The sequence below is a fragment of the Oncorhynchus mykiss genome, chromosome 3, assembly GCF_013265735.2.
Source record: "Oncorhynchus mykiss isolate Arlee chromosome 3, USDA_OmykA_1.1, whole genome shotgun sequence".
Lineage (NCBI taxonomy): Eukaryota > Metazoa > Chordata > Actinopteri > Salmoniformes > Salmonidae > Oncorhynchus > Oncorhynchus mykiss.
Window position 1 is genome coordinate 68,584,184 of NC_048567.1, and position 8,597 is coordinate 68,592,780.

The 8,597-nt window shown below is 39.9% G+C and overlaps 1 long non-coding RNA gene across 1 annotated transcript; it reads right to left on the reverse strand.

Annotated features, from left to right (window-relative positions):
- Positions 1 to 288: 288 nt before the first annotated feature.
- On the reverse strand, positions 289 to 2,559 carry LOC110520471. The gene is made up of 3 exons (XR_002472988.2): positions 1,886 to 2,559; positions 1,581 to 1,766; positions 289 to 923 (listed from the first exon to the last, which is right to left on the reverse strand). It is a non-coding gene; the product is annotated as an uncharacterized LOC110520471 (long non-coding RNA).
- Between the last annotated feature and the right edge of the window lie 6,038 nt (positions 2,560 to 8,597).

Sequence of the window (8,597 nt, forward strand, 5' to 3'; positions counted from 1 at the left end):
GGTATAGTATCCTACGGTATAGGATCCTCCTCTCGCTAATTGCTTGGTCTGCTGCTCCAACACTGTGCACATAACAGGTAAGCTGCCATGCATGATATCATACAGGCTACAATTTGTTTAGATAGCTAAATCTATTTGACTGACTCTTTAAGAATGATTCATAGCCAGTGATTTTTCACTGTGAAGCTACGATTGCATTAGAGCTGTTGTTTTCTAATGAGGAGTCTTGCATTATGACTCATTCATACTATCAAATATTATTAAATCACACTGATGATCAAGATTACATGGTTTGATATTTATTGAAAAGTGATATGATGCAATCTAACTAGATTAGAGGCCTAGGCTACTTCATCCTAATATAAACTAGATGCTTTGGATACAAAACAAATACTGGCATTTGATGAAGGATAATATATCTAATAAAATGATATGAATGCATATAAAACATGAATACTTTCAATCAAATGAATAGAGCATTGTAATAGTATTGAAGCCTTTCTCTCTCCTTGCAGGGGATTAGACAGATGAACTGCAGATACTAGATGCCCAAGCCTCAAAACCAGAAACGTGGAGACATCAACACTTACAATTTAGAATAATCTTAACAAGTTTTCCTGTATCTGTGCATAAGTCCTAAGTTTTTGTTCCAGCCCTTCAGTAACACCTAATTCAACTAATTGTGATCCGAATTGAAAAGTTGCACACAATGCTATTCCCTGGGACAGAAATCACATCTCCATTTTAGAATGCACATCATACATTACAATGTCCTAACAAATTTGCATGATAATCAAATCTATTTCTATCTAACATTGTGGTGTTCTGAATAATATCCTTGGATATGGTGATTTCCTGGTGCCTGGGAGGTTAACACCAAGTTATTTACATCTGCAGGGTGTCAGGGTGGGATGTCCGTCAACCTGGATCAGGCAGAGACAAGGGGGGAGAAAATAACCTCTGCTCAAATTTCAGTGCTGGTTCAGGTTGTTTTTAGGCTTGGTCAATTGTAAGAGTAAAATAACTTAGCTTCTAATTGTAACTGGTAACACCAACCCCAATGGTGCAACACAATATGGAAAGGGACAGTGGCAAGAGAAAGTTAGCTAGGTAAACAGACACTGCATGCAGCTAATTAGCTAAACAATCTCAACAACAGAATGCACCTTTTTCATCAGATGTTGTTAAATATGTTACCTTCAAACGAGTTGGGCACGACTTTTCTCCAGCCAAGCCAATGGCGTAAAACGCAATCAGGTAACAAAACTATTTGCTACATGTCTTTAGCTGGATAGCAAGACCACCAATTAATGATTTAAAAAACCTTTACGGGTCTTCACAATTGACAAATTGCTGAATCTACGATTAGTTAGTTTAGTTGTTCATCTCTAAACAGCCAATAAGCAGGATGAGATCTCCAGCCAGGTAGCTATGCGTCCTACGTGTTAGTTAGCTAGTTAGCTTGCTAGCTTGGCAACGGGCTGATAAACACCAGTTACCCAACTTTCAAATTCACAATTCATATTAAAGTAACTTACTATTTTAACATAATTTGACTAATAAATAAACATTGCACTTACATTTCATGAAGTTATTCCTTATTCTTCTGGAAAATGGTATCCCAAGCGAGGACTTCTGTCTGCCATTAATTCAGAAATTGTTCGCTGCGCCACAAGGTGTTGTGGGATAGTGACACGCCAATGTTGAGGTCCTAACGATAAATTAGGTCCGTGCTGTCTGGTAGCCTTGGGACATCCCTACCCCACCTAAGTTGAAATGTAAAATGGTTAAGGTATGGGTTAATGTTAGGGTTAGGTAGGGTTTATGGTTAAGGTTTGGGTAATGGTTATGGTTAGGGTTAAAGGTAGGGACGGATTGCACGGACCCTAGAAATTCTGCTTCAAAAGGCAGCATCCTTATTATCGCCAGCTGCTGTCTCGTTAAACCATTAATAAGCATAAATTCACCTGCATAGCTGATCTCAATTGCAACCACTATTGGTCACCTCATTACCACTCACTAAAAGCTGCTCGCAACCAGTCTTTCAAGATATTTTTGCCCTCTGGTTGGTATTGTGATCGCAACAACTTGGTCCTTTTTGAACAGACGAAGGGCAATGTATCTATTTGACAAGCATCCCGTACAATATAAATAAAGTATTTCCTCGTTAACCAGTGGGCGTGTAGCTCCCCTGACTGCTGAGAAGAAGGAAAATCAGCCAATGCAGAAGAGCAGTTTTTCCCTTTAGTTAAAACAATTAAGATTTCGCTCTACTTTAGGAATTGTTTCAGTTAGAGAAAAATGTGCCACTTTCAATGTTACATACCAAAACAAACTATGTAAGACTTATTAGTATGCAAAACTAACTGTGCAATATAGAGCATTAGAGTAGGATTCTATTGCATTAAACAAAAACAACAGACCGTGACGCTATGACACCGAGTACAGGCAACTACACATAGACAATAACCCACGAAATGCCCAAAGAAGATGGCTGCCTAAATATGGTTCCCAATCAGAGACAACGATAAACAGCTGCCTCTAATTGAGAACCAATCTAGGCAACCATTGACATACATATACTCCTAGATGGTAAACAACCCCATAAACCTACAAAAACCATAGACAGTACAAAAACACATACATCACCCATGTAACACCCTGACCTAACCAAAATATATAAAAAAAACAAAGAATACTCAGGTCAGGACGTGACAGTAGATTTGCTTCTTTTGATATCAAAGTGAGAGCTGCATGAAGCCACCTGTGTACATTTGTTCATATTCTTTGCTATGTAAAGCACCGCCTTATCTCAGCTCACTGGTCACCATAGCAGCACCCACCCGTAGCATGCGCTCCAGCAGGTATATTTCACTTGTCACCCCCAAAGCCAACTTCTCATTTGGCCGCCTTTCCTTTCCATTCTTTGCTGCCAATGACTGCAACAAATTGCAAAAAATCACTGAAGCTGGAGACTTATATCTCCCTCATTAACTTTAAGCATCAGCTGTCAGAGCAGCTTACCGATCATTGCACCTGTACATAGCCCATCTGTAAATTGCCCACCCAACTACCTCATCCCCATATTATTATTATTTTTCTCTGCTTTGCACCCCACCCAGAGCACATTCATCTTCTGCACATCACTCCAGTGTTTATTGGCTAAATTGTAATTATTTCGCCACTATGGCCTTATGTCCTTAATTGTACTATATTTGCACACACTGTATATAGACTTTTCTATTGTGTTATTGACTGTATGTTTGTTTATCCTATGTGTAACTCTGTGTTGTTTGTGTCGCACTGCTTTGCTCTATCTTGGCAGTTGTAAATGAAAACTTGTTCTCAACTGGCCTACCTGGTTAAATAAAGGTGAAATAAAATTTGAAAAAATAAAATCAACAACAAGCCCTGCTTGTTTTTCTTTTCAAAAGTCTCATGGATGTAAGCCTACATTGAACACCAGAAAACGAGCAATGAAAGTTGCACAGAATTTTCACAATGTTTAAGTTCGCGCTCAGCAGACCTGAAATTTGCTCAGTGCCTAAAAAATGTTGAGGGAACATTACTGCTGACTGTTATTTTTTTGTTTCCTATTCATACACAAAAGTGTATATCGTAGCCTGGTAACCATCTTGCGTTATTCATCTGTATAAAAATGGTTGTTGATGTGTATGACTACATTTCAGATAAATTTTTGTACATTTAAATGTTGCAGTATTAGGACATAGGCCTAGCGTTTGTGTCACGAAGTCGGTCCCTCTCCTTGTTCGGGCGGCGTTCGGCGGTCGACGTCACCGGTCTACAAGCAATCGCCGCTCCACCTTTCAGTTTCCATTTGTTTTGTCTTGTTTTCCCGCACAACTGGTTCACATTCCCTCATCAGACTAAATGTATATTACCCTCTGTTTCCCCCATGTCTGTGAGTGGAATTGTTCTTTGTGTAGGGTGTTAGGTTTGTTTATAGCCTAGGTTTGTTGGTTTTGTTTAACCTTTCTGATCTCCCCATCCCGGATCCGGGTTCGTGAATACAGACTCAAGCTCATTACCATAACGCAACGTTAACTATTCATGAAAATCGCAAATGAAATGAAATAAATATGCTAGCTCTCAAGCTTAGCCTTTTGTTAACAACACTGTCATCTCAGATTTTCAAAATATGCTTCTCAACCATTGCAAAACAATCATTTGTGTAACAGTATTGATGGCTAACGTAGCATTTAGCATTAGCATTCAGCTGGCAACATTTACACAAAAAAACAGAAAAGCATTCAAAAAAATCATTTACCTTTGAAGAACTTCAGATGTTTTCATTGAGGAGACTCTCAGATAGCAAATGTTCAGTTTTTCCTGAAAGATTATTTGTTTAGGACAAATCGCTCCGTTTTCTGCGTCACGTTTAGCTATGAAAAAAACCCTGTATCCAGGATTGTGTAAATCTATCAGCAAGCTCATTAGCATAACACAACGTTAACTATTTATGAAAATCGCAAATGAAATGAAATAAATATGCCATCTCTCAAGCTTAGCCTTTTGTAAACAACACTGTCATCTCAGATTTTCAAAATATGCTTCTCAACCATAGGAAAACAATCATTTGTGTAAAAGTAGCTAGCTAGAGTTAGCATTTCGCGTTAGCATTTAGCGTTAGCATTAGCGTTAGCATCCAGCACGCAACATTAACAAAAACATAAAAGCCTTCAAATAAAATCATTTACCTTTGAAGAACTTCTGATGTTTTCAATGAGGATACTCTCAGTTAGATAGCAGATGCTCAGTTTTTCCAAAAAGATTCCTTGTGTATTAGAAATAGCTCCGTTTTATACATCACATTTGGCTACCAAAAAAAATCCATAAATTCAGTCCTCAAAACGCAAACTTTTTTCCAAATTAACTCCATAATATCGACTGAAAACATGGCAAACGTTGTTTAGAATCAATCCTCAAGGTGTTTTTCACATATCTCTTCATTGATACATCGTTCTTGGAAACATGCTTTCTCTCCTGAATCCCAGGAGAAAATGCCTGCACCTGAAGATTACGCACAAATTTAGACAAAGGACACCGGGCGGACCTCTGGAAAATGTAGTCTCTTATGGCCAATCTTCCAATGATATGCCTACAAATATGTCACAATGCTGCTAAGACCTTGGGCGAACGACAGAAAGTGTAGGCTCATTCCTTGCGCAATCACAGCCATATAAGGAGAGAATGGAAAACAGAGCTTCAGAAATTCTGCTAATTCCTGGGTGATGCATCATCTTGGTTTCGCCTGTAGAATGAGTTCTGGGGCACTTACAGACAAAATCTTTGCAGATTCTGAAACTTCAGAGTGTTTTCTTTCCAAAACTGTCAAGAATATGCATAGTCGAGCATCTTTTCGTGACAAAATATCGCGCTTAAAACGGGAACGTTTTTTATCCAAAAATGAAATAGCGCCCCTAGAGCTCTAACTGGTTAATCCGGTTCATGTTACCGTGGTTGTGCTTTGTGCTGCCTCGCCTGTGCCTTTGGGCCAGGGTGTATATTAAAGTTATCCTGTTATCACCCATCTCTGCTCTCCTGTGCCTGACTTCCCGGCAACCAGTGACTCTCCCCGTTACAGTTTGAGCAAGTGAGAGAGAACATCATTTTGATAGCAAGCCCTGATCCCATTGACTCGACTCTCCCCGCATAGAGAGAAAGATAACTTCTCATTTTCAGCCACTCACAAGGCTTATTTAATTATCCATGACAAAAGAGTGATCAAGTTAAGATCCAACACATGTAGGGAACAAGAAACTTCTGCTACTTAGCCATGCGCACTGACCCACTGCCACTGCAGCCCAAGTCCATAGACCCCACGATTCAAAGAACAATATTTAGCTTGTGAACCTGAAATGTCAGAACTCGTACAAGGAACCGCAAGTCCAAATCAACAGTTGTGACATAGCAGAGACCAGAGTCTATGAACCACGGCAGACAAAGGCTCAAACCCACAGAGAACTGTGGTAATACAGACAAAATGACGACCACGGCGGCGCACGTCCACAGATCCTACCAGTTCCAAAAAGGCTTACACAGAGACCCAAGGAGTCTGGAATTCCAGAACTCACACATGGAACCGCAAGTCCAAAACAACAGGGCACCTGCTGACACTTGATAATGCGCATTCGCGTGCCATCCCATCGACGAATTACGGGAGCCCAAGTCTCAAACCCACAGGGAAACTATGGTAACTTGGATAAATGAGCAATCTGCACGCTGCCTAACACCTGCTCCAGGACCCAGCCATAAGAACACTATGAGTAGCACTAAGAGCAGTTACGTCCAAGCAATAAAACCTCACAAACCCCAACCGGCTACAGCAGAGATATCATCAGGCGTCATTCCCCTGAACAATACCCAAGAAGCCACCACACGCCTAGTTGAGAGAGCACTCACACCGCTAGCCAACTCTTGTCCTTTGTTGCCATATGCCAGGGAGATAGCATCCACAATCCAATGAGAAAGACGCTGCTAAGAAAGTTCTGTACCATGAGATGGATTAGCGAAACAGACAAAAAGCACGCGGATATCCTTGGTAATTTCCATATATGTGCATAAAGCGCACACCAGACATACAGTGGCTTGCGAAAGTATTCACCTACCTTGGCATTTTTCCTATTTTGTTGCCTTACAACCTGGAATTAAAATGGATTTTTGGGGGGGTTGTACCTGTTGATATACACAACCTGACTACCACTTTGAAGATGCTAAATATTTTTTCATGTGAAACAAACAAGAAATAAGACAAAAAAAACTGACAACTTGAGCGTGCATAAGGATACATCCTCCAAAGTCAATACTTTGTAGAGCCCAATTTTTGCAGCAACTACAAGTCTCTTGGGGTATGTCTCTGAATGCTCGGCAAATCTAGCCACTGAGAATTTTGCCATTCTTCAAGGAAAAACTGCTCCAGCTCCTTCAAGTTGGATGGGTTCCGCTGCTGTTCAGCAATCTTTAAGTCATACCACATATTCTCAATTGGATTGAGGTCTGGGCTTTGACTAGGCCATTCCAAGACATTTAAATGTTTCCCCTTAAACTACTCAAGTTTTGCTTTAGCAGTATGCTTAGGGTCATTGTCCTGCTGGAAGGTGAACCTCCGTCCCAGTCTCAAGTCTCTGGAGGACTGAAACAGGTTTCCATCAAGAATTTCCCTGTATTTAGCGCTATTCAACATTCCTTCAATTCTGACCAGTTTCTCAGTCCCTGCCGATGAAAAACATCCCCACAGCATGATGTTGCCACCACCATGCTTCACTGTGGGGATGGTGTTCTCGGGTAGTTGAGGGGTGTTGCGTTTGTGCCCGACATAGCGTTTTCCTTGATGGCCAAAAAGCTCAATTTTAGTCTCATCTGACCAGAGTACTTTCTTCCATATGCGTTTTGGTGAACATCAAACGTGTTTGCTTATTTTTTTTTCTTTCATTTTTTCTTTAACTTTTTTCTCAATTTCCGATTGAATGACGTGTCCAAAGTAAACTGCCTCTTGCTCAGGCCCTGAAGGATATGCATATAATTGGTACCATTGGAAAGAAAACACTTTGAAGTTTGTAGAAATTTTGAAATAATGTAGGAAAATAAAACACAATAGATATGGTAGGAGAAAATCCAAAGAAAAACCAACCAGAATTTTTTTTTCTTCTTAAAGTGGAAAGTATAGGTTGATACTGAATTCTAGCTCCCAGGATGCAATTCCTATGGCTTCCACAGGGTGTCAGCAGTCTATGTTCAAGGATTCAGGCCTGTAAAACAAATAAGACATATCAGTTATAGTACAGGGATACAGTCTTGGAAAATTTGTGTTTGCGCACGCGATGAAGACAGAACGCATCTGCTAAAATCGGTTTCCTATTGAACATCCATCTTTCCATAAGAAATATTACAGTTTGATTACATTTTAGGGTATCTGAGGAATAAATAGAAAGGCATTTTGACTTGTTGAAACAAAGTTTAGGTGTAGATTTTTGGATTCCTGTCTCTACATGTTGAATGAGTGGATTACTCAAATCGATGGCGCCAACTAAACAGACTTTTTGGTGAAAAAATAAGGATTTTATCTAACAAAACGACACTACATGTTATAGCTGGGACCCTTTGGATGACAAATCAGAGGCTGATTTTCAAAAAGGAAGTGAATATTTAATCACTATTTGGGAATTTATGAAACCTGTGCCAGTGGAAAAATAATTGATGTGGGGCGCCGTCCTCAAACAATCACATGGTATGTTTTCACTGTAATAGCTACTGTAAATCAGACAGTGCAGTTAGATTAACAAGAAGTTAAGCTTTCAACCAATATAAGACACTTGTATGTACCTAAATGTTTAAAATCCATAATATTTATTATTATTTATTTGAACTGCTCACACTAACCCTAACCCAGCTTCACCGGAAGTTGTCCTGCTAGCGGGACGCCTAGTCCTAAGTTAAGCAATATCTTTTTTCTTCAGGGTTATCTTTGGTCTCAGCTCCTTAAGGGTTATCTTTGGTCTCTTTGTTGCCTCTGATTAATGCCCTCCTTGCCTGCTCTGAGAGTTTTGGTGGGCAGGCTTCTCTTGGCAGGTTTGTTG